Consider the following 25,055-nt stretch of genomic DNA (forward strand, 5'->3'; position numbering starts at 1 on the left):
AAACTGGTACCCCACCCACAGCCCACGCAATGCCCCACAACACCACTCCATGTCCCTCCACCGCATCTCCTCTCCTGTCATGTTTGCAGGAGCGAGAGCTGTGGAGGGTGGCACTCTGATGGCGTGAAGCCAGATGGCAGCCACAAGGCAGACGGCGTGGCACCGAGAATCCAAGTGTGCGCCCGCACGCACACGCCCACACACAATCACTCGCTCACGTTTTCACTCCTTAATGAAGGGCTATGAATTATTCATCACACACACACACACGCACACTCCCTCTCACAGGGCACATACACAGCTCCTGTCAGCAACAGAAGGTGCGACGACTTCTCTCGATTTTATTATCATTTCTCCAGGCATTTTCCTTGGTTTTAAGGAATACCAGGTGGTGCTCTACCCCTCCTCCCGAACTATCAACCCCGCTGACTACCTCCATCCGATTTGCTTTAGCAAAACCTCTTTGACTGAATCACTGCCATCTTCTCCAAACTGAATCTTGTGGCCGGATCAGTAGTTTTATTCCCCCTGTTTGAAGAAAAATAGAAATTAAAAAACTGAAAACTGACTGGCTGTTGGATGAGTGCCATGGGAAAGGTGACATTCCAAGGAGAATTTTTTATAAGAAAAATTCATTTTCCAATAGTGCATATTCAATAGAGGGGTGCCAACCCATTGCTGCTGAGTCACCTTGAAAAGGACAAAATTGTCGACTCTTCTGCATGATCTGTGACTCATGATCTTTTGTTGGATGTTTTTTTCCAAGTCTAGCACAACAGCCACAGTTATAGCAAAGTGCCTAACAGAACACAAAACACCAAATGTAAAGATTGAATGGAAAATGGTCACAGGTTCAAAGCATACTATCCACAACTTGGCAATAAAACGCTGTTACTATGATTTTCCCATGTCTTGTAAATATCAAATACAATATTTAATACAAATATTACCATTATTCTCAAGGGTTACAGGGATACTTTATTCCTAATTATTAAAACATATGCAGCAAAAAATATCAGTGGGTGTGTTTAGAGCAGATACGTCTGACAGTTATTGTCTACAGGTTTAGATCCTCGGGTACAAATAGCTTGTCCGATCTCATTCAAAATATTCCCCAAACACACTCTTCAGAGTTGAGTTGTGTAAAGTGACTGTCACATATATGATGGGTGGAAAGATGAAAAGCTGCCCTTGCTGTCAAAGAGGTTCAAGGTAACAAAAGAGATGTGAAGGGGAAGGGGGTGGCTTTGGTGTTACAGTGGGAGGAACAGAGCTCTCTAGGGAGAGATAAGAATAAGTGAGTCCGATAAAGTGTTCATGTATGAGCGCAGTGATGGAGAAAAGAAAAAGGAATGAAGGTGGTAAGCAAAAAAAGCTGTGGAGTTAAAGGAGGACAGGGACGAGTTCCCCTGCCCTGCTAAAGGTCACAAGCCTCCCCTGTGTGGTTGAGTGGTATTTGAACCTCAATTGTGGTGGAGCTATTGTCTATTCTGTGTCCTTCCTACTATGCATATGTGTGCTTGTGTGTATTGGGTGCATGCATGAATCTGCCAAACTTCAGGATAAATGAATGGCTTATGTATAATTAATTAATATTAACAAAACATAATGATTACATCTTGTGACGGGCATTGGTCACTAGAGTGATGCTCTAGAGTCGTTGAACCTTTTCTAGGTAGGAACTATTTTTGTCATTTAAAAGAAATCAGATTAAATATAAGACACTAAATAGTACTAAGTACTATATATTTATTTATATTGTTCTTGTTTTTTTTTTATCTCTGCCAAAGTGAATTTGACTTATTTTGAGAAACGTCAAGATGAAGGCTTATTTGAGTAACAATACAGTGTGCATGTGTGTTTTGTCTGTGGGAGCGCAAGTGTATGAAGGAGGTACTACAAATAATGTTTTTAAGTCCTGTCTGATATTGATGGAGTGAGACGAGGAGGGGAAGGACATAACAGGCCACAGTCCTTATCACCTGAGCTTCGTTCAGGTGAGGCAGCTCATGCACATGACTCACCAGTAGAGACTGATTCTATTCCGCTGTCAATCAATAGATCTTTTTTTCTGATTGGATACAATTGAGTCCTCAAGTGCAGCGGGCTATGTTTGGAAAAAATTGTGACCAGCACGTCCCATTAAGTGACCAAACATCTATATCATCTCGTCTATACATTATTAAGATTGGTGTGTCTGTGTGTGTAATAGAATGGAAAAAAAAATGGAGTAGATTATTTGGAGATTGTGGGTGTTTCAATATTTACTGTTGAATGCTTTTCACCCTTCTGTTGGCTTATGTTGTGTGATTCAAATACATAAATATCCAACTCTGTGTTACAACTAGTAATATTAATAACAGATAACTGTTCCAGTCCAATTGTTGGATTGGAAATATCTGAAAGTCTTGGTCTAAACAGGAATGACATCTTGCACAAAATGCACAAAAACCTTTGGATTTAAATTGTAAAGCGCACAATCTCATGCCATTTGCCATATATGAACAATCTCACTTTTGTTTTATGTAATCTAAGATTGCAAAGGGGAACTGAAAATTAGTCCCCCATAACGTTCATCTCTTTAAAGGCAGCTTCAACAAAATGTAGTCACCCCAAAACTCCAACTGTGTAAAGATCTCGGAAAAGCAAGTTACCTCTACCTTATCATCATTCATATTTTATGTTTCTAAGGTAACAACATGTTGACTGTCCTACTAAAAATATTCAGTACAGTTATCATGGCACATTTATGTCTCCAAGCAGTCCGAATTCAAAGCTTAAACAAGGCTCTTGACCGGTTTATTTTGATGTTTGACTAGGGGCAGTTTCGAATTGAGCGTTAATTTAAACTGCTCCCTCCTGAAACCAAAGGAGACTGAGACTGACTAGTCAATAAACTACAAGCTTTTTCAACACTAGTGGGACATAATTTTGTAAACTGAGAGGTTGGGCCTCAATCATAATAGCTTCTAGACAGGGAAGTGTAGTTTACAAGGTTGGCCTCAAGCTGAGCGGAAATGTTTCAGTTAACATCAGAGACTGAAGGTCAAAAAAAAACAAAAAAGATTTTTCCGATTTACAAGCCTTACTTCAAATTGGATCAAAGTGATCAACATCCAACCTGTGGTCTGCGGGGAGCTGGTTTTAAACTGAGTTGCACAGCTAAAGACCCCGTAAGGGGGTTGGGCCTTCCTCCCTGTCTGTCCTAAATGGCTATGTAATTGCAGGGCTGCTGCTTGCGAGCCCCTGCTGTGTGGAGATGAAAGCTTGACTGCCTCAATCATGACCCCTTGAACCTGCCTCTCATTGTGTCCTTTCTCATGAGCTTTCTGTCTTTCTTCTCTTCCTTGTTGCCTCTTAACTCGGCTCTGTCGCTCCCTCCATCCTGGAGTCCTTCTTTCACACAAACAATCCCACCACGTACGTATATACGTGTCTGTCGGACGCAAATACTCCAATGTCCTACACAGCAGGAGTCGGTGGACACATGCAGAGCTGCGCCTGGTTTGCACCGTGTTGTCAATGCTGCTACGTGAGGACGCACAGCGGGGTTCATTTTAAAGCTTCAACAGTGACACGGAGATAAAGAAGAGATATGGAGTGCAGCCTAGTGCTCTTTGACAAGTAAATAGTGGAGCAGTGTAAAGTGGTCCGGGATGTTTTTAAGTGTTGATAAGGTTTTGTTCTAATTATTCTGAAGCTGTCTAACACGTAAATGCCACGTCATGGCTAAAAACGAACGGATTTAGCTGTCTGCCTTTTTTAGATGTACTATTAATGTATGAAGGGAGCAAATGGAGCGAATGAGTATTCCTCACTTGTTGTATTGGAGGGCCTGTGTGTTAGGACAAGGGGCAACTGATCACTAGAGTTCAAATACCGAAAATGCCTTATGTCCCTCCAATGTCAAACGAGACACTGTGTACCATTCATTTTTAGACAATGAAGTCATAATGTAAGTGTGCGCATACGTTTAAATTTACATATATTGTTTTGCATGTCATTCTGGGTTGTAGCCGCCTCCACCAGATTAAAACAAAGAGGGCCAAAAGATATTTTCCAATTGAGCAGATGTGAGACATTTCATCTTGTGATTCAAATGAGTTTGGTGTTTTGTGTGAACAGATGTCCGTACCCCGCCTCCTTTATCAACATTAGCTGATTGGGTTTTAGCATGCAGCTTGCCGTGCCTCTCTGCCTCACAGGTACTAACACACTAATCTGCCTCTGCACAGCTGTGCAGGCCTGTGGAGGAGGGCAGAGTGAAGAACGCAGGAGGAGAGCGGGAGTAGAATAGGGAAGAGCTGCAAGGGATGGAGAAAATGATGAGGAAGGAGGAAAGGGAGCAAGAGGGACTGTGAGATGGTGAGTGGCCTGGAGACAGGATGCAGATGAGACACGGAGACAATTGGAGGAAAACAGATGACAACAGAGAGAAAAGTGTGCAATGGGAAAAGTAAGGAAAACAAAGTGTGAAAAGTAGAATAGATTCACAAGTGAGACACGATGTGGACAAAGATACAATACGTACATTTACGAGAACTCCATATCGTATTTTTCTGATTCTGAGTGGCACCTGAACCGTCAAAATCAAAGTCACAGGCACCAGTAAAAAAAAAAAAAAAGCATAACAAAGCATAACAAAACCCCAAACCCATTTTGGGTGGAATTTGAGGGACCAGAGACCAAATAATCACAATATATTATAGTAATGACAATAAAATCAAGGACACCTGGCTAAATAAGTGTCATGTTAAGTTATTTAGCAAACTACAGCCTTAACAACAGAAAAAAATGTTTGAGAAAACCCTCAATTTTAATACAAATCACTAATAAATCAAATTAAGTGTTCATTTTCAGTGTCACTCCTGAACAACTCTGCCAACTCTGAAAGTAGAGGGCTTCCCAAAAGGTGTCTTCATTGTAGCTCTCACCATAAGGAATACAACATTAAATCAAGAAGAATATGATTAATCCCATCCGTCTTGTATCTCGGCGAAACATGATTAACTACAGCAGGACCAATAGAACAATGAAGTGTCTTTGGTGGCCTCATCAAAATTATCCAATCATCATCAAAATGAAGAGGAATAATCAAAAGATGTTTCTAGGACCATCGCGCTGGTTTTAATATAATAGTGAATATGAATGCAAGGGTCTGTGTGCATCTCGCACTTATAAAGCACCTCTGTGATTCATTTATTTTTCTCATTGCTGTCTTAAAATCCACTCTGAACGGAATAGTTGTATGCTTTGGAGTGTGGGGCTGATTGCTGAAGTTGAGTGTGTGTGTGTGCGCTTGTGATTGTCTGTGTGGATGGATACCATGTTGGGCCAAAGACCTATGCCATGCTTGTTTACTCAGGCGTCATGCCACAACAACGGGAGTCTTTCTGTCTGTGCACCTGTTTCGGCCCTGACACCAGCAGCAGTAAGTGCAGGAAGAGCACCCATGAGGGGGGGGTCACAAGAGAGGAGAGTGAATCAGGGCTTCAGAAAGGCTGGAGGACCAATGTAAAGTGTATAGTGTGGTAGAAAAGTCAAATATAAATCAGTGAGCGTGGAGTGGTAATGAAACACAGAATGAAAACAGAGAAAGGAAAGATGAATTGGGTGTCAGTTTATCTTTATTTTGATGCTGTAAAGCATTTACTGAAAACGATATTATGAGAGAGAGAGAGAGAGAGAGAGAGAGAGAGAGAGAGAGAGAGAGAGAGAGGGGGGGGGGGGGGGGAGAGCGGTGAAAAAAATGGACGAGTAGGAATGGCGATGTAGAAAGCTTGGGCGCAATGCCCCTTGTGTCATTCTTCTCTACCCCGGGAGCTGATTGGGTGCACTCAGCAAGTAAGCTCATTAAAAAACAGCCATTATTCCCACATTTGCACGCATCACATGAAAAACTAATTTACTTGTAAGAAATTAAAAGTTCATTTTAATTGAGCTCGCACTGCAGTATGCAAATTAGGAGTACATAATGTACATTGATGCAGAGCCGACAACACAATAGTGTGGACAATAATGAAAAAAAAGCTTTAACCCATTCATCACAAAGTGCAGGTTTTGTATGTTGAAAATTGTAAACAAAACAACAAGCAGCACGCATGTGTGAATCATTGAATGTTACAATGAGTTCTCAGTAGGGAGTAAGAGTGACACTAGTAACAAACTAATGAAAATGTGTTGATTGACTCCTTCATTTTTAACACCCTTTATCGTTGTGTCTCACGGGGTGCTGGAACCTATTTCAGTTATTTTTATTGTACTACACCCGAAACTGATGGGCAGTCAGTGATAGGGCACACTGAATGTGCAAACTTTAAAAAAATTAACAGGCATTATATATAAATAAAATTCCATAGTAATTCAGAGGTTAATCTCTAAGTACATTTTCCCCAGATAGAGATTATTGACCAAGTTTTGGGTGGAACATTAAAACAAGATGGATCAGAATGTATTTTAATCTCCCAAGAGAGTGTCAGGCCAACCTATAGTCAGTACGCTGACCTTAATATCCAGCCCTGAGATGCCAAATAGCCAATAACAGATCAATAAATTGGCAGTCTACTGAAGCAATCCATTAGAGAAGGTGGATGGTAGATAATCACAGTGAGGGTGATGTAAAATTCATCAAAACCCTCTTTGCCTTTTATCGCTCTTTGAAATATGTTTTGTTCACAAGACTGATGTGTGATCACGCTTCAAAAGTTCTTTATTTGATTCTATGATGCTTGAACTGTTTTAATGCTTTGAAAAATGAGAAGCTGTGGCCATATTGAGAGTTTATCACAAATGTAAAATTATTTTCATGATCTTTTCCTCACCAACAATTACATTTTTGCACAACAAATTCAATTGCCTTTTAAAATCGAAAAGGATCATTCTATTTTATGTCACATTTTTTCCATGTTTTCATGCTTTTTTGGGACCACAGCGGAAAAACTAGCCTCCTGATTAATGTGCCTCGTTTGTTGAGTTTTACTGCGTATTTTGGGTTACATATTTTTAAGTTTATATGCGTGTTTAGGTATGTTTGGTCAGCTGCCACTTGCTATTTCACCGTATTGGAAAATATATTTTATGTTTCTATTTCATGTTCATGGTTTTCTTATCTTTGGTCTTTTATTTTGCATACATAGAATCATTAGCAATTTCGTATATATTTGAACGGTCATTTGCATATCAAAGTATTTCCTAACATGACAATTTTGGATTTAGATGCATTCGTAGTAGAAGTACCAGTGTACTTGTATAAAAGTTTCTCTTGCACTAGTCTGGACAAAAGTAATTTTAAAATTGATGGCCTATGGCTTTTGACCACATCAGCATTTTTACATTACAATCGATTTGCTGTACAGAACCTTCTAGTCATATCGTAGAATTTGAAGCCGAGTCAGCAGTGACTGTGCAGAGTGTGTGCTGCGTTCACCCGGCAATGGCAGGTGAGCCCGCCGCTTGCACGGCCGACTGCTTGGCAAAGCTGATAGAGCTACAGAGCGGAATGAGAGGAGGGCTCACTGTTAGCTGGCGTGTGCAGGCCCTTAATGAGCAAAGTGTTGATTTGGCGCGGATCCTAATAGGATCAAAGCTGTCATTTGGCTCTCCCTATGGCTGACAGGAGGCCAGGCCTGGCACGCCACCAAGAAGGAAGGGAAACGACATCACGTTCACAAGCTACGCAAGTTGAAGAGTGGGAACCTCTTTTGATTTATTTATTTTTATCCCACGCCGGGGCTGGATTTCACCGTCTTGCCATTTACTTTAAAAGCCATATGCAAACATGGAATATCATTTCACGGAGTTGGACCTCATTATTGAGCTGTATGACAGGACTGAGACCAAGTTCCAATGAATGATCATTAACGTCTGTATGTGCAGTTAGTGCACGAAAAGCCTGAGGCTGAAAAAAAAACTAAAAAAAAAAAAACTGTAAAATCACAGACAGTGGGGGCAAGAGGAGCAATGAATGGAGATGATATTGTAATACTCTAAGGAGGTTCTAAGCTGACATCCGCTCATTGAGAAGAATGATTTATTGTGCAGGAGTAAGTGGGGTTTATTTTGGCTAGGGAGTGCGTGCATGCCCCCAGGGCTGTTGATGAACACACACTCATACTTGGTTGTAATTTAGATACACGAGCACACACACACACACACACACACTTAAAGGCAAATAGTGATGCGTTACAAGCAATGTACCTACATAAAGATAAATTTAGAATACAAGAACAAGAAAATTAGATGTTGAAAAAGCAACTCCTCCATGCCAAATCGCAAAATACAATATTATCATCCCTTAACCCATTCTCTTCTTTCTGTGTCTTACCTACACTTTTCCACCTTCTACTCAAACCCAACCCTCTTCTCTTCTGCATCCCTTTGTCTCAAAATTAGTGAAGCAGAGTGCTCAGGCAGCTAATTATGTATTCAAATGAAAGAGGCTTGTTAATGTTGCACTGGGGAGAGGCAAGATGATTGGGAGAGGGTGATGGAATTGAAATGAGTGCCGGGGTGTCGCTCGGGCGGCAGCGGTGGTAGAAGAGGCGGCGGTGCATCTGGAACCAGCCGAGCGCATCCTGGCAGATGTCACCTCCCGGGGGTTGATTGGAAGACGGGCCGGGTAAGAGAGAGTGAGTATGTGGGTGTGTGCTAGGGGGAGGAGGAGTGGGTGAGGTGGGTGGGAGGTGTGAAGCGAAGCTGAGGAAGGGGGAGAACGGTCAGACGGGGGATGCACACGCCGCAATGACAGGATGGGTGGTGAGTGCTGGGAAGGGGAGTCTGTGGGGTAAAGAGGGGATGCAAAGGAGGGATGTTGGGAGGGGGACATATGGCTTTGTTTCAACAGAGGACACACAAAGGAGAGAAATTGGATGGTTAATTTAGCACACTAGAGAAGAAGAAAAAATAATGACCTAATGACCATGTTGTTTCCGTCCCTTTGTATGGCGTGGGCGACATGTCACAGTACATTATCACCTATCGGAAGAAATATTGTGTGTCTCTCCAAAAATGATTTTGAAAAAATACTCTTTTTTTTGATTGACTATTTGGAATTTGCATTGCCCTGCATGATTGTGAGCACTGTGTCGCATGTAGCAAAACAAGGTAAACACAGTGGTATGAGCAGCTCTCAGGATAATTCAATGCAGTTCCACACCGATGCTCCAGAACACAGTCAATCAATCAACTCTGCTTTTTTTTGTGATCTAAGCACAATCGTTTTGGTAATCTAGACTACAAAACTATAGTTTATTAGCTCTGGTTGTTGTGACCACTATGCACAATTCAGATGATCATAAAGACAAAGCTTCACTGAGCTTTCACTCAGAGATTTACACTCTGTTTTTGTCCAAGTTGCACTGTGGCATGTGGCAATATTTGTCATATTTCAACATCTAAATCATTTGCTCTATTAAAAACTTCCATTTGAGTGTTAGCTGTACTTTTATGAGCTGTTGAACTGATGGAAACATAGAGGGGAAAGTCTTGCGCTCAATGACACACAGGGAAAGATGAGGAGAGGTGTTCATATACTGTAGTTCCAGCTAGCCATCTGTTCTCTGTGTCCTTCAACTGACATACTTCTCACCCATACGCTCACACGTGCTCGCAGACGCACTCGACCTGCATGCAGCGCACACACAGACACACAACCATACGCACACACTTAGCTCCGGTCTGATCCTGTATTCATAAGGGCTATCCTGCCAGCTCGGTACCCTGAGGCCCCTTGCCCTGTGGCCTGCAGTCATCATTAGGGAGAACCTGTACTCTCATTATTGATCCTCTGCCTAATAATGCTATGTATGCTCTATTTCTGGGGCTTACCACAGGGATTGGTGGCTCTTACCTGTCCAGCTGCAAGGATTTTCTGTCGAAATCGTCATTACACATCTGCAACCAACTACACTATCCATCTTTCTGTCTGTCTGTCTGTCTGTCTGTCTGTCTGTCTTTCTGTGGCTCACAAACTCCTTCTTTCACTTTACCTTAATCCCCTTCCTTTTTTTCTGACGGAGATGCATGGTGTTTCTAATTTGGCATGCAGACATTAATTCCAGCACAGCTGCTGCATCCTCCTCCTTCTCTTCCCTCCATCCTCTGCCCGCCGCCGCAACCCACCCCTCATCCCCTCAACCACACATCTCCGACTGCCTCCCTCGCTCCCTAAAGGCTTCTCTCTAATGTGCAGCTTCAGAGAGGCGCGGCAAATTAACACCATTTGTTCTGCGGAGCATGCCTTCTTCTCAACACTATAAGCATATCTTACGAGGTTTGTCTCAATGTGAGGGATCACTGGGAGGGGATGTGCATAATATATAGAATAAAGTATATAGTATATATTTTTGTTGTTGTTGTTGCAACATTGCTATACTATCCCAATTCAAAATACCCAAACTCAACTATACAGCTTGTGTTATTTTTACACCAGAGATAGCAACCCCCGTCACTCTTTTATCTCTTCACAATTGTGCCTTGAGGAATAGTGTTTTGCTTCTGCTTACCAACTGCTGAGATCTATTTTCTGCTACATGAAAACAAATGCATTGGCACTAAAACAACCAATGGATTATACAAATGTTCGATTTAAATCTGAGAGAAGGGGATTGGAAAATGATTTGGTTTGTGGGCTGAGGGGAGGCGCTACGTAAGAGGAGCAAAGCAGGTTGAACGTGAGCTGCCTTATTCAATGAAATAAATCTGGCATGCAGGGGACACGCTCCAACGAGCTCGCCCCTCCCGCATTGACCAAACCAGTTTGTCTCTCTGTAGGCGTATCTCCTCATGGACCCCCTTCCTTTGGTTATCCCCACTCCTGTAACAGCCCCTTCTTTGTACTTTATTTACTTTCCTGTGTGCACCCACCCTTGCCTGAGAGATAACAGCATTATTAACTGGCCTAGTTGACCTCCCCTCTCGATAAACTACGCCCACTGAGTATCCCTGCTTTTCTTTTCCCGCTGCTGTGCTTGCTATCTTGCCAAGCAGGAGTGGACATAAACATTGAGTGATTGGTACAAAGTCTACTTGGACAGAGATGCAAGAGGCAGATAGGCTTGCTCGCAGACAAAAAGCCAGAATGCACTGTAACCAAATGTAATGTTTAAGGAAGGTAATATTGAAGAATTCTCTTCATTGCTAAATAGGACGTGATGAAAGCATTTTTATTAGCCTGAGTGGAAATAGCGCCTGATGTGGGACAGAGAGTTGTCAGCTGTGCCTCAGCTGGGAGAGCGCTCTTTACCGCAGGTGCATGCTGGGAGACCAAAGCGGGATCAGTCGGTAACTAAACACGTGTCTTTTTATAAACACAGGCTTGTTCGGTGAAAATACGCACAGACTGTTAAGAGTGCAAATGAGACAAGTGTGGAGTAGGTGGAAGAATTTGACAAACGGAGGGACGGACTGCCAGAGCATCTGCTGGGAAAGAAGAAACGGCAGAGAAAGGGAATGAGGAGTGAAAGCGGAGGGATGAAGTGTTGCTGCACTTGGAAAGCTGCCTCCACATCTGCTTGTCCATGATGTCGGCGCCAGCCGTCAGCTGTCATTTTGGACTGCAGTCAAGTGGAGCAGAGGTACAGGCTGGCTCCATGCCTCTGCGTGTACCCGGGATGCTCATTCATTTTTTTCCAAAACATTAAAAATATCCTGTCTTTGGCCCTTGTAACCACTTCTGAGCCTCCAACTATGTGTGTGTTATTCTCACTTCTTTCATTGCAATCAACATCCATCCGTCAAATGCAATGAGAGCAATAGTTAAAAAAAGGTCAGAGAACTCAAAACAAAGAAAGAAAAAAAATAAAGATGGTCCAATTTTCAATAAGCCAATAAAATACTGTCTAAACCAAAGGTCAACCACCCAAAATGTTGAACGAGCCACAAAAATCCCAAACTAAAAACAAAAAAATCCTTATAATGAAGGCAACACATGTTATATGTATCTATGTTAGCCAACTATCAAAATGAATAAGTTGGATACAAATAAATAACGTGGATTCATGATTAAATATTTATTTACCCTGCAAAGTGCACCATGTGACTACTCGGTTGTACGATCTCGCCTCAAATTTAACTTCATTACAATACTAATGAATTTAGTTTTGTTGCTTTGATGAAATTTAAGAAATGCGATGAAGAAAACTAAACCATTTTTTATGTCAAATTCATTTTGAAGATTTGAAAAAAATCACAACAAAAGCAATTCGCATAATGTGCCCTTTCGCTATCGGTTTTCCACGCTTTATTATCTCCCAGGTTGAAACACAACTTTGGAGTTTGGAGATGAAATCCACTTCTTAAAGCTATTTTTTGCACTCTAATTTAAAGAAACGAATAAATATAAATAATTAAATAGATAAATTGATGAAAAGGTGAATAGATAAATAGATACATACATAAATAGATGCATAAATCAATAGATAAAGAGATAAGGTAAATAGATGAATAAATAAATAAACAAATAAATAAATAAGCAGGTTCTGGTCTGTGCAGTGTGGTGCTGTGTGTGCTACACTGTGGTGCCTGGTTGCTTATGAATATTCCATGAGGCAGTGAGTAGGGAAGTGTGCTGCCTGGAACATCTGGTCCGGTCCATAGGGACCCTTGTGGCGAGAAGGCTTCAACTTCAGGAGGAAAGGGAAAAAAAAGGGGGGATGGAAAAAAATTGCCAATAAAACGAGGGGGAGGAAGAGCAGCAATCAGCAAGCCTTGCATCATATGCTTGATTTGTTTTGCTAATTTGATTTTAAGACCACTGGTCCTCTCTTGTACGAAACAAACAACGAATAAAGCAAAAAAAAAAAGCTTCTTCTTCCAAGTCAACTTCTTCAAGGTTAGCTTTGTATGTGATCCAATATGTATCTCACCATTGTATATGCACCTGATTGCATTGAGGCATTTTTTTTGTATGCTCATACATTTACATTCCAATTGCTGAGGTCCATTAAAGAGAAGATGTTTTGAAAAGATTTCATGATTCCTCCTGAGTTTTTGTCAAGATAGAGTACCTATAAAATGTGCACAGCAATGTTGTGCATGAAAAGATTTATTCAATGGCATCGATGTGGGTAAATAGAGAGATCTGAATTGAGATGCAGACATTGTGTAGAGATATGATTGTAAAAGGGTGAGTGTCACAAGCCTATAAAGCTTGAATGCAAAGTAAGTGCACAATTGACAGCGGCCTTGTCACAGTCGCGTTCAAGTGATTGTCCTAATAAGAAGTAACCTTTCACAAATGGCTTCTGTGTGAATAGTGTCAGAATTGCCCTCTCCAAATGCATATGGTAATTCTTTTAATGTCATTATGCTCATATATGCCATGGTGAAAGTACTGTATACACTCATCTTATTGGTGCCCTTGGGCACACATAGTATATGCTTTGGACTATAAGCTTTTCCATCTTTTTTTTCCACCTTGACCTTGGCCATGTGGGAGGTTTTCTGAAAAGGTCAAATAATGCATTCCCGTACTTGGATTTTTCTTCTTTGTGGCACAAAGTCGTAAAATATTTGAATTTACTTACAAGGAATGTCTCAGTTGTAAATTTTGAGAAATATAAAAACAGCTTCTCCAAGTATAACAATACTGGCTTCTTTATGGCTTATTTTGACAAAATCTATGTCATTATCATTGTTTGTTGTCAGATACAACTGCTTCAAATATGATACCATATAATTAAAAGTCTATATCGTTTAATGGTTGGTATTTCTGCTAAAAAGTTGTTATCAGTCTTTGGTAATTTCTCTAATTAAAAAAAGATTTGATCGCAAAAGTCACGAGTAAGATAAGACGTGGCAGAAAATGGAGTTATGAATAACGTAATTAAATTTCCTTCAGTGAAACAGCTCAAGGTTTTTGCCTGTGAGAGGCTTTGACATATGTATTTAAAATATAATGGGATTTTTTCAATATTTTTTTGCTCTGTTAGCGATGAAAACCTTGTACACATCTCTGTGCTGACTGTTTCACAAAAGGAAATATGGTTGGATAAAACAAATTAATTAGTCTGACTATGGTGAGTTTGAAAAGAAGTAAAATAATGTTCATTTAATTTGCCTCTAAACATATAGCTGTTAATGAGAATTTATTCATGTGAACTTGAACCATTTGACAATTTTTACACACACACACACACACACACACACAAGTATTTACATGGCATAACATATGTTAAATAGGAAATCTAAGCATAAAACCAAATGCTTTGATTACAAATGATACCAATTTGTCTTAGCATTGCTCTGGTGGGCATTCCATATTTGTCTGCACAATTAGTAGCTTCCAAATATGTATCTACCTGCTGCACTATAGATTATGTACGTTTTCAGTGCCTATTCCAGATTGAAGCACTTCAAATTCAAAAGTTCTAATGAAAAATAAACAGGTCAAGAAATTACGTAGGATAATAAGAGAAATAATAAGAGAAATGGAATTGCAGGAAGTAAACAAGGCATGTTTACTTCAACATGCACATTAGCGAATGAACAAATTGTTGAAGTGCCCTTTACAGCTCACTCTTTTAATTCATTTTCACAAATTGCATTTTTGTCTGGGACATTTGTCGAAACGTATTTTTGTGCATACATGTTTTTATCAAGATGAGTGATTCTTTGGTTTTTCAGCAAACATGTTTTTTTTTTTTTACTTTTAATAATAATAACAGTCCAAATCTCTCCATTTTGAAACGCTAACATTGCTTTCTTACCATCACCTGTTTAGCATTTAACGATGGGCATTGTTTCTTATATTATAATTTTCTTCTCAAGAAAAGGCAAGGGGCGGCCTGGCGGATTAAGTGGTTTAGCATGTGGGCCTCACAGCACTGGGGTCCAGGGTTGAAATCCAGGACATGTCCACCTGTGTGGAGTTTGCATGTTTTCCCCGGGCCTGCGTGGGTTTCCTACGGGTACTCCGGTTTCCTCCCAAATTCTAAAAATATGCATCGTAGGCTGATTAAACATTCTAAATTGGTGTGAGCGTGAACGGTTATTGGTCTCCTTGTGCCCTGCGATTGGTTGGCCACCGATTTAGGGTGCCCCCCCTTTGGCCCGTAGTCAGCTGGGATTTGCTCCAGCACCCCCACGAACCTAATGAAGATAAAGCGGTTCAGAAAATGAGATGAGAGTAACCTAAATGAGGGGAAGTTGACCTGCAATTTTATGTAAAAACGATAGAGTCCATCTGTCATCCTATAATCAGCCCACATAAGGAGTACGCTGTCACAGCTGGAGCTCAATGCTAGGAGGACCGGTAGATGAGGGCCAGGATGTCCTGTCCTGAATCCTGGATCATGGCGATCATTTCATTCAGCATGAGGAACGCTGTGATGATTGGCTCCATCCTAGTGCACCTGAGCACAACTCAGCGGTCATTTTCGCTCCTATCAACACTGCCACAACATACTGCGGCATTACATTGCTTAGCTTCAATCAGTGCTGTACAGGTGACTGTTGTGGTAGATATGAACTGTCAAGAGACACGTTTCATCATGAATTCATAAATTTCAATTGTTCTAACTGTTGGTTATCTACATTGTGCACAACCAGCTTTAAATGTTTGTTTAAGTTGTTTGTCACTTCTGTAGATTTAGGTATACTAAAATCACTTCCACATTTCAAATGACACCAAGATCATTATTATGTGATATTTTTGTTTATTGATTGGGAAAATAGGACTGGTTTTGGTCAGTGAAGTAATACAAATTCAAAGGGTCTCTGGATCTGACTTTGTGATCTATTGGTGACCCTTTGTTAACCATTCTAAGGTCGAACCGTTGATGGGCGCTGAATTAAAGCACATTATTGCAACATACATTTGAAGTGTCCAAGGTCAATATGTCCCCTAATGAGCATTTCATCACAGCTCGTTAATGTAGCGTGAGCCAACCGGTTTAACAATAGAGTCGGCCCAGCATTTACCCTAAGAGCCATATGGCATAACATTGCACAATAGTTTCATTTTTTTATTTTCTGAATTAATTATCCTCACGAGGATCGTGGGACGTGCTGGAGACTATCCAAAGCACTAAAGAAATGAGCACTAGGCAGGGGACAACCTGAATCACGCTCATACTCATACCTAGGGGAAATTTAGAGTGTCAAACAGCTTTTTCGGATGTGGGAGGAAACCAGAATACCGGGAAAAAAACGCGCAAGCCAGGAGAGTAGATGCAAACTTCACACAGTGAGGACCGACTTGGAATCGACCCCTCGACCCTAGAACTGTGAGGTCAATCTACTAACCACATGGCAGAACTGGTTATTTCCAGCCAAAATCAACAGTAAATCAGGATTTGAAATTTAAAGGGTATTGTTTCGAGGACAGCCAAACATTTAACGATCTGTTGCCATTTCCACCCATTATTTTCAAATACCAGTCATCATTTAGAAAGCTGTTTTCCACCAGGCAGGGAAAGAAAATGACCCGAGAGTTGCCTTATACTATTCTTTACATTTGTGCTCTTGATATTTGCTGGTTAGATTTCTATTCTCTCATTATGAAATGATGATTTATTTCAATTACACTGTTTTTCAATAAACTTTTAACTCGTGCGTATATCAATAATTCAGTTTTTAACATGGTCCATCCATTTTTTGTATATACATTCCTGTAATCAGTATGTCTCTCACAAAACTGTGTTGCTCTGAGACCCGATCTGACCATGACAGTCCTGTGTTATTTCTCAATTCAAATGAAAACCAATTACAGTTCTTTCAAAAGGTTCCTCATTGCTGCCCTCGCTCTAACACACATGCAAAGAAGCTCCAGAGGCAGCGTGACCCACAGAAATACTCTACAAATGGATGCCAGGGTGACACTGTATGTACCAGCAAGCTCAGTCTTCAAGGATACCAAACATAAATGCCATTTACAATTATTCTTTTTTGCTTTTATAGAAATTTGCAGATTAAAAAAGTAGAAAACATCTCCAGAATGTTTCAACTTTGTGATTCCAAAATGCAGTTTTTTATTTTTTTACAGACAACCCAGCAAGTCTAAACGGCCAGTATTCTCATGGCATATACAGTTCATTATAATGTAGACAAACGACCATTTTCTAACTCACATTTACACATTATTCAGATATGTTGGAGAAAATGACTACATAGGTAGAGACGTGCAAATACACGGAGAATCTGTATAATCCAAAGAAAGGTATTGGTCAAGGTTTCAACCCGACTTCTTACGACTATTAAAATTTTCCTTAGTGTGGCCCTTGTTCCGAAAAAAATATATATATTAGAATTATACCAACAAAGGCTTTGTTTTACTAATAATTTATCAGAATAGCCAAGAAATAAAAATGGATATTTCAACTAAATTACGGTGTGCATCCAACTGGAAAACACAGGGGTGTTTAAAAACACATTAGACTTATTATCATCCATAGTCTTTGGGAGAAAACCACACATGCATGCAGCAGTGCGCTGTACCAATGCCGATGGGAGTGTTGGAATCTTCTGGTCCAATATCTACTGATGGATTGTCTGTTTGACCATAATATGTGTGGTGAGAGACCACATGAGCACATCTCATCTATCACTGCCAGACACACCATGCCTCACACAAGCACACACACACACTTTTTACCTAACATTCCTCCAACACACACATTTCCGATTCCACCTGAGACCTTCGCCTCTCACAAAGAAAACACACACGCATCTGCCCTTAACCTCTCCTCCACCACAGCGGTGACCTTTCAATCTTCACCTCTACCACTTTTGACACCCGAACGACACAGCACAGAGAAGAGCTGGCCTCGCTGCCCCCCTCCCACAGCTTTATAAAGCAATAAATAAAGCCATATATTGTTTGTAACCGTGTTCCGTGTAACCTTGAGCTATTCACATTGTGCTGCACTTATTACACACTGGTGAGAAAAAATATATATTATACATATATATGTATACACATATATACATACATATATACACATACATATAAATACATAAATATATACTTATATATAGATCGATAGATAAAAAGCTTGACATATCCAAAGAGAGGTTAGAGAAATTAATAATAAATTAGTTTGAAAAATCTTGAAAATGTGTATGCCTCATTGCTTAACTTACACTTTTTTTGTTGTGATGGAAAACGACAGAATAAAGTTTTGCTTGGCTGGCAGCCTTTTGACCTAGTGATTAGCACATTTGCCTCACTTTTCTGAGATTGAGGGTTCAAACCCACTGGGTGCCAACCTTTCTGTGTGGAGTATCCATGTTCTCCCAGGGCCTGCGTGATAGGATATTTTGGAAATTTTATTAGTTCAATAATTCATCCCTGAGAGGATCTATTTAAAGCTCCACCCACCAAATGAAAGACTCAGTTTAGACTGGAGTAGCAAAAACTGTTGTTGTAATGCAAGTAGTAGATAAAGCAATGAAGCCAATGTCCGGATTAGAGAGAGCTTGAAAGCCGTGAACTTGAATTATTATGAATAAATATTGCTAGCATGTTTTAGTATTTTTAAGTCTTTGGATTTGCAGTGAAACTTTATATACGAAGATATTATATTACCTGAGGTTATTTTTTTACATTGCTTAGTGCATGGATGGCACATACAATATTATACGTACCATGTGTGCATACAGTACTGTGTATTCCTCAATGTCCCTTTTTTTTCTTGCTATCAAATCACCAATTTAGATGGGATCTTTGTGTTTTCACAGCAGAAGCAAGGAGTAAATTAAAAGTAGCGTCTGACAGAGAACCATATGTTTGCGCTCTTTGCAAGAGAAAAAATAAAAACAGAGCAAAGATTAATTGATTATCGCTGCCATTTCCACCAACTCCGACAGGGTTATTATTGTGTGTAGGTGCATTTGTGTGTTCCTGTGCTTGCCTTATGTATCGGCAATGTGTGTTTGTGCGGGCAGATTTCAAAACAGCATGCCTATAGTATTGAAAGGCCCAGGAGGGGGACCTGTCAGACATGATGGTTTGTATTGTCTGCAATGTCAAAATAGCATAGCAGTTACATTTTTAAACTTGTCGTCGAGTAACAAATGCTGAAGACTTAAACAAAAAACACATTACTCATTCATGAGAGCTTTCAGACACTGTTGGATTCTTTTGTTTCATATGAGTTCTTATTGTTAGACTCTCTCTCAGCCGATGAGCCTGGGAGCAATATGTGAGCATAATAGGACCGGTTGGGCGGGAATAAAGTGATTCAAATGACAAACTCTTATGCGGTCACAACACCAAAAACATCTTAGTTGAAATAAATCTGAATTCTGAAGTCCAATCAACTGGTCATCGACCCTACCAGATAAAGAAGTCTGTCTTTATGAATTGAAAAACAAGGCCTGCTTCAGCTTAAAAATACTGTATGTGAAAGCGAATTTTACAGATTGGTGGCATGCAGAAGAAAGAAGAAAAATAAAATCATACAAGAGAAGAGAGTCAGGAATACCACTCAAGGGAAATCAGCTCTCTCTACTCATAAACAAATTCATCATCAGCACTGACAAATCACGCGCCGCATAACGATGAGCCTAAGTGCACAGCGCAGCGGGAAGGGCGGGTGAGGGGAAGAAAGAGACAAGGAAACCATGGGGAAGAAAACAAAAGGTGAAATCAACATTAACATCCAGTCAGAGTCACAAAATGCCAACTGCAGCTTTGGAAATGGATGTTTGCAAAGTGTCTAGATGGAACACTGCTTGGCACAAAGCAACAAAAGTGATAATGACTATCATCATTGTTACTTTGACAAAAATAAGATATAAAAAAATATTTGAAATTTTTCTGCACAGTCTAATCAGGATTGAATGGTTTTGTCATCAGTTTCCACAATATTTCAGTCACAACCACAGCGTAGTTCTTTATAGAAAGCTAGATGAAAAGATGGATGGATGGAGGGATGGACAGAGCTAGATAGTCGACTCTTGGGTGTGGCGCAGTAGAGGGGAGGGAGGACAAGGACCCCTGAGATGCAAGAGCAGAGGGGAGCTTGAGGCTAGACTGACAGCCCATAATTATGGCTCATTTTCAGTCATTAAGCCTGGGCACTGATTAATAATGAAGCTCCCCTCTTCCTTCTCAAACCCACACAGACAGAAATATGCAAATACAGTACATGCATGAACAAATACACTAAAAGATGAGCAGCCAGGCACATTGCACGCATCTAATACTCGTGGCCTTAGCGAGGAATTGATCTGCCTGCATTCTGGATATATTTTTACATCCTCTGATAACTCTATATATAGTAGTCATAGTAAGACTTTGTTTTCACCCCAGTGTGTTGAAAACCAAGGGAGCTGTCCAGGACATTGGTGGTGCTGAATTTAAAGTGAGCAAGTTACCACTGCCTCATCCCTTCTGTTTTCTCCCCCTCCACCTACCTCTGCATCTCCTCCTCCGTCTTGCTCATCTTGCTCGTCTTACTGGCTGTCAGAGGAACCAGCGTCTCCTTTGAACTTCAACACTGGCACCCTGCAAAGATCAAACTATAAGCTGCTACCCACCATGAAATATTTAACACACAGAGGGGACACGTTCAGTCATTGTGGGTTGAGAGCCTGGTACAAAGGTGCTACATGAAAGTTATAGAGAATATGAAAGGAGGAGAGGAGCATTTTGAAGCCGAGCCTTGAGCTCTTCCATTGTAAACGCGTATCAGCGTGATACTCAGCTAAGATGTTCGCCTTGTCGTTTATTCTTTTTCTTTGTCCCTTTATGTTTCGGTAAAAGAGGAATTATGCATTTGTTAGATTGAAAGATGTCAGAGGAATTAAAATGATCATAATTCTGTCTCATTCTTTTCATCCTGAAGAGCCGTTAAACAGACAAAAACTTCCTCTTCAATGAAGGTTCTGTGAATTTTATTGGGCTCAGAGTCCATTTCAATTTTGAACCTGTGGCAAAGGAAGTGTCTAAGTGTTAAAAAAAAGACACACTTCATTTCTCATTTTCTGAACCGCTTGATCCTCACTAGGGTCACAGAGCCTATCCTAGCTGACTCTGGGCCAGAGGCGGGGGACACTCTATATCAGTAGCCAGGCAGTCGCAGGGCACAAGGAGACAAACAACCATTTACACTCACACCCAGGGGCAATTTAGTGTCCAATCACCCTACCATGCATATCTTTGCAATGTAGGAGGAAACCGGAGTACCTGGGAAGAAAAAACGCTCAGGCCCATGGAGAACATGCAAACTCCACACAGGTAGACTGACCTGGATTTGAACCCAGAACCCACACTGTGAGGCTGCCGTGCACGATTCGCCGTGGTGTCCTTGTAAGAAACACCCCACATTAAAAACTACAAAAACTTAATTACTACATAAATGATAAAAAGCTTGACTTGGGTGAATTTCTGTATTTGTAATATAATTATCTATCTGTAATTCTCTAGCATCAATCATTTGACTCATTCACTGCCAATGACAGCAATATATGTCAAACCTGTTTAAACAGTTGGAAGTTGTTTCCATCAATGACAAAATGTATGATAAATAAAAAAAATAAAACCTTTTATGTACATATGAATTAAAAAAACACCCTTGGAGCAAGTCACTTATTCAAATCACTGGCTTACATAATTCCTTTGCCAGTCAAAAACAGATTTGACATGTAGCAACGTCAATGACATTGAAAAATGGGCATCCGCAACTTGTCCTCCTATTTAATGCAAAACTTCTCAACTCAATCATAATACGTGACAGACTAGAGTAACACGATGCTGTGGAGCTAAAACAAACATTCGAAAAAATCATGTAATAGCAAAAGTAATTATTTTTCCATTATTATTTCATTTTCATTACTATGGTAAAAGGCCATTTTGTTACAGTAATTTGTTGTTGTTGTTGTTTGGCAAATGTCTCGGCAATTTCATTTCATTTGGGATTCATTGTTCAAATTAGTAATCTGAGAATGGGCATGCAATGTGTGTATGTGTGTGTGTACACTGATTCTAAGGTGCTCATGCAAATGCACATGTATACACACAGTAACACCAGCAGTACCAGTCCAGAATGGGTCGGGACAGAGTTGGCTGGTCCCAGCTGGTCCCTGCTAACACATTCCACTGCACCCTAATGACAGCGGGCCCCCCAGCCTCTACGACCCTGGCCCTAACACCCCTTCATGGGTCCCGAGGGATCCCGCAGGGGCAGGACGGGTGAGGAGGAGGAGGACGTATCGAAAAGTGGAGGGGGGTGGAGTGACACAGATGAGGGAGGACACTCCAGGTGGTGGGACAGCTCTGAGGGAATTGGAAGTCATGAATATATTAACTGACAGGAGGGGGAGTAATGAATTCAAATTAAATTATATGTGCTGAGCACCACATGAACACGAGCAAACACACCGGTAATATTTCAAGGGGGCCGACATAATTATACCTTTCAGGAAATGTGATATAAAAAGGAAATAATGTGTGAGACAATTCAAAGATGCAAAACACAGCTGTACTCTAAGAAAGTTCAACAGCACATTTTTTTCGTAACTGTCAAGAGTTTTTCTTGTTATCTGGATTTCAGTTCATTTCTATTTTAATATGTGTAATACATACACAAATGCCTGTTAGGTGTGAGAAAGTTTGGATGTATATTAATGTGGTTGATTGGGTCATATTCCAAATGCACTCATATTATAGGCCATGTTTTTTTTTCTCCTTATGGTCACGGAAAGCTGGCCTTACTGGACTGGCCAGAAGGTGAGAGAGGGTCCAGCTGTCTGCCTGAGCTAGAACTGACTGACGCCCCCCTTTCCTTCCTTCCGCCTGCATGCCTGCCCCATCACCCACTTTGTCCTGGGTTGTGTCGTGGCGTCGCCAGGGGCAACTGTCATCCCTAAATCCCCTGTGCGGTGTTGTGAAGCCAGGTGACTAGAGGGCAAACATCACTGATTGGTCCTACAACAACAATCTGGACACTTGGGCTCGCAACAGTAACAGACTGGAAAGGAGACGTGCATGGGTTGGTTGTGGGGGCTGCGTTGGGGCAAAAGAAGATGCTGAAAAAGCAAGACATGCCTCAGGCTACGATAGGGCAGAAAGAAGAGAGCTCCCGTGTCTATTGTTCATCTGATCCCATTAATGATATTTGAATCCTTGCGATCTGCTGAGCATTTGTGTGCCCGTACAGGGTGTAATAACTTTTTCTTTATGCCATTTGTTTTGACTTAATTTTCTTGTTTGTCCTTATTTGATTCTGTAATATATGAAAATACAACTTTTTTTTATTATATGTGAACCAATTTGCTTCCTCTTTGTAAAGAGTGTATGCATTCATTACATTGAGTTAGCATCCAAGTTAACTCGTTCATTTTTATATAGATTTCTGTCCCCTAATGCATCAGCTGCAGCTTTTATTATCATAGTACTGACTTTATACCAAAACTACCTTTAGTAATGACAGCAGCGTTGACGGCACAGGAAGGAAAAGTTAATTATGGATTCTGAAGAGCAATTAAAAGTCCCAGTCACGCTGAGCTTTGTTTCAAGGTTTCTATTATTTGGTGAGACTGCGAGATGGGGAAAGATAGGTCGAGAAGCAGACTAAGATAAACATAGGCTGAGATGATGTTGGATAACCAGTTATCTCGGCTTTCACATGCCTTTCAGCTTTGTCCTTTTACCCTCATTTCACTTCCTCTATCTCTGCCTTTCTATCATTTTTAGATCTCTCACAAGTAATTTGTTTTTCTCCACATTCCTTGTCCCTATGTCTTCTTTCAATTTAACATGCTCATTTCTGCTATCTGATTATATCCCACTACGTCTTCCTATGCAACACTGTACCTCCTTTATTCCATAGCAACATCGCCATACCTCAATATGCAACCCAAGCAAAAGCAGAACTCTCACCTGGATGAAATATATGGAGCATTCCATTTTCTCACTAACAATGATAAATACACAAAAAGTAAAATAGTGGCGGTACTCATGGGACAGGACAGTGGCAAAATTATACAGTAGCATGCATGCACTATGTCGCAGATAAGTAGGTGCAAGACAACAGATGGGTACATCTAAAAAAGCCCCAAGCTCCCAACATCAATCAAGGTTCGAGATTAATCTAAAGAAGCGCACACGTTTCAGTACGACAGATGAAAGTTGTTTACAAGGAATGAAAAACATCTCAACGCTAATTTGACATCCACTTAAATGACAATTACAGTGTCCTTCTGCAAGCAAAATCACTACTAATCAGGCAAAAGATGGGTTTCCAGAAATCTATTTTGTTTCATGTGCATATGTGTACATTAGGCATTTGAGCTGAGCATTGATGTACACTTTGGCAAAACAGCTGCTCGTTGCTCACCTCACATTTCTGTCATATATCAGTTCATCAGTCCATTTCTTGCTGTGTCAGTCCCTTTCGCATTGGGCCGCGTGTGTGCGGGGGTGAGTGCACGTGCGTGTGTGACAGATGAACATGGACTAGTGTATGAGCAGAGCCCGATGACAATGACAGGAGTTGATGAGCAGATATAGCTGGCTGCTGATGCCCTGACCATATGGACGAGTATTGTTGTGCCTCCCCCTCACTACCACAGATGGTGCCCGCAGCAGCACAACACAACAAAACCTAAGCTATTGTTTTACCACTAGCAGTCATAATAAGGGGAAGGAGGGAGTAGGACAGAGAAAAATAATTACTTCTCGAGCCAGGAAAATCTGTCCGTCTTACGAGCTGGTGTCCAGAAGGGCAGATTCCTGAGAGAAAGAAGCCAGAATGCTTGTTGGTAATTGACTGATATGGAAATGAACACCTAATTATACCCAGTACACGAGGGCAGAGGGCCGCCTACACGGCGACTGCCCTGTGACCCGCTTTATGACAAACTGTCACTTCATCTTGCCACATCACTCGACCACCTATCAAATGTGACCCCAAAATAAGCAAGTCAAAGTCTACACACATTGAAAATTTTGAGACATGTGCTCCTCCAGTTGAATGTGTAATGGCACATAGACATACAGTTTGCTTGTACACAATACCTCTTAAAAGTAAAAGTCAGTGTTTACGCAAGACATTTAAAGCATTGATTAGTATATAATAAATGTGTCAAGCTTCTAAAACAAATGTATCGTTAGG

The 25,055-nt window shown here is 40.7% G+C and overlaps 1 long non-coding RNA gene across 2 annotated transcripts in view; it reads right to left on the bottom strand.

The window, feature by feature from the left end:
* Nucleotides 1-689: 689 nt before the first annotated feature.
* LOC144194672 (uncharacterized) overlaps nucleotides 690-25,055 on the bottom strand; it is a 37,234-nt gene continuing 12,868 nt past the window's right edge. Inside the window, exons 3-4 of one of the 2 annotated variants that reach the window (XR_013325951.1) lie at nucleotides 20,356-20,446; nucleotides 690-799 (exon numbers count right to left, since the gene is read on the bottom strand). This is a non-coding gene — a long non-coding RNA (uncharacterized LOC144194672). Of the gene's footprint in view, nucleotides 800-19,764; nucleotides 20,447-25,055 lie in introns of those variants that run through there. The other variant, XR_013325950.1, reaches the window with a different exon arrangement.

This window comes from Stigmatopora nigra, chromosome 3, assembly GCF_051989575.1.
Source record: "Stigmatopora nigra isolate UIUO_SnigA chromosome 3, RoL_Snig_1.1, whole genome shotgun sequence".
In the NCBI taxonomy this organism is placed as follows: Eukaryota; Metazoa; Chordata; class Actinopteri; order Syngnathiformes; family Syngnathidae; genus Stigmatopora; species Stigmatopora nigra.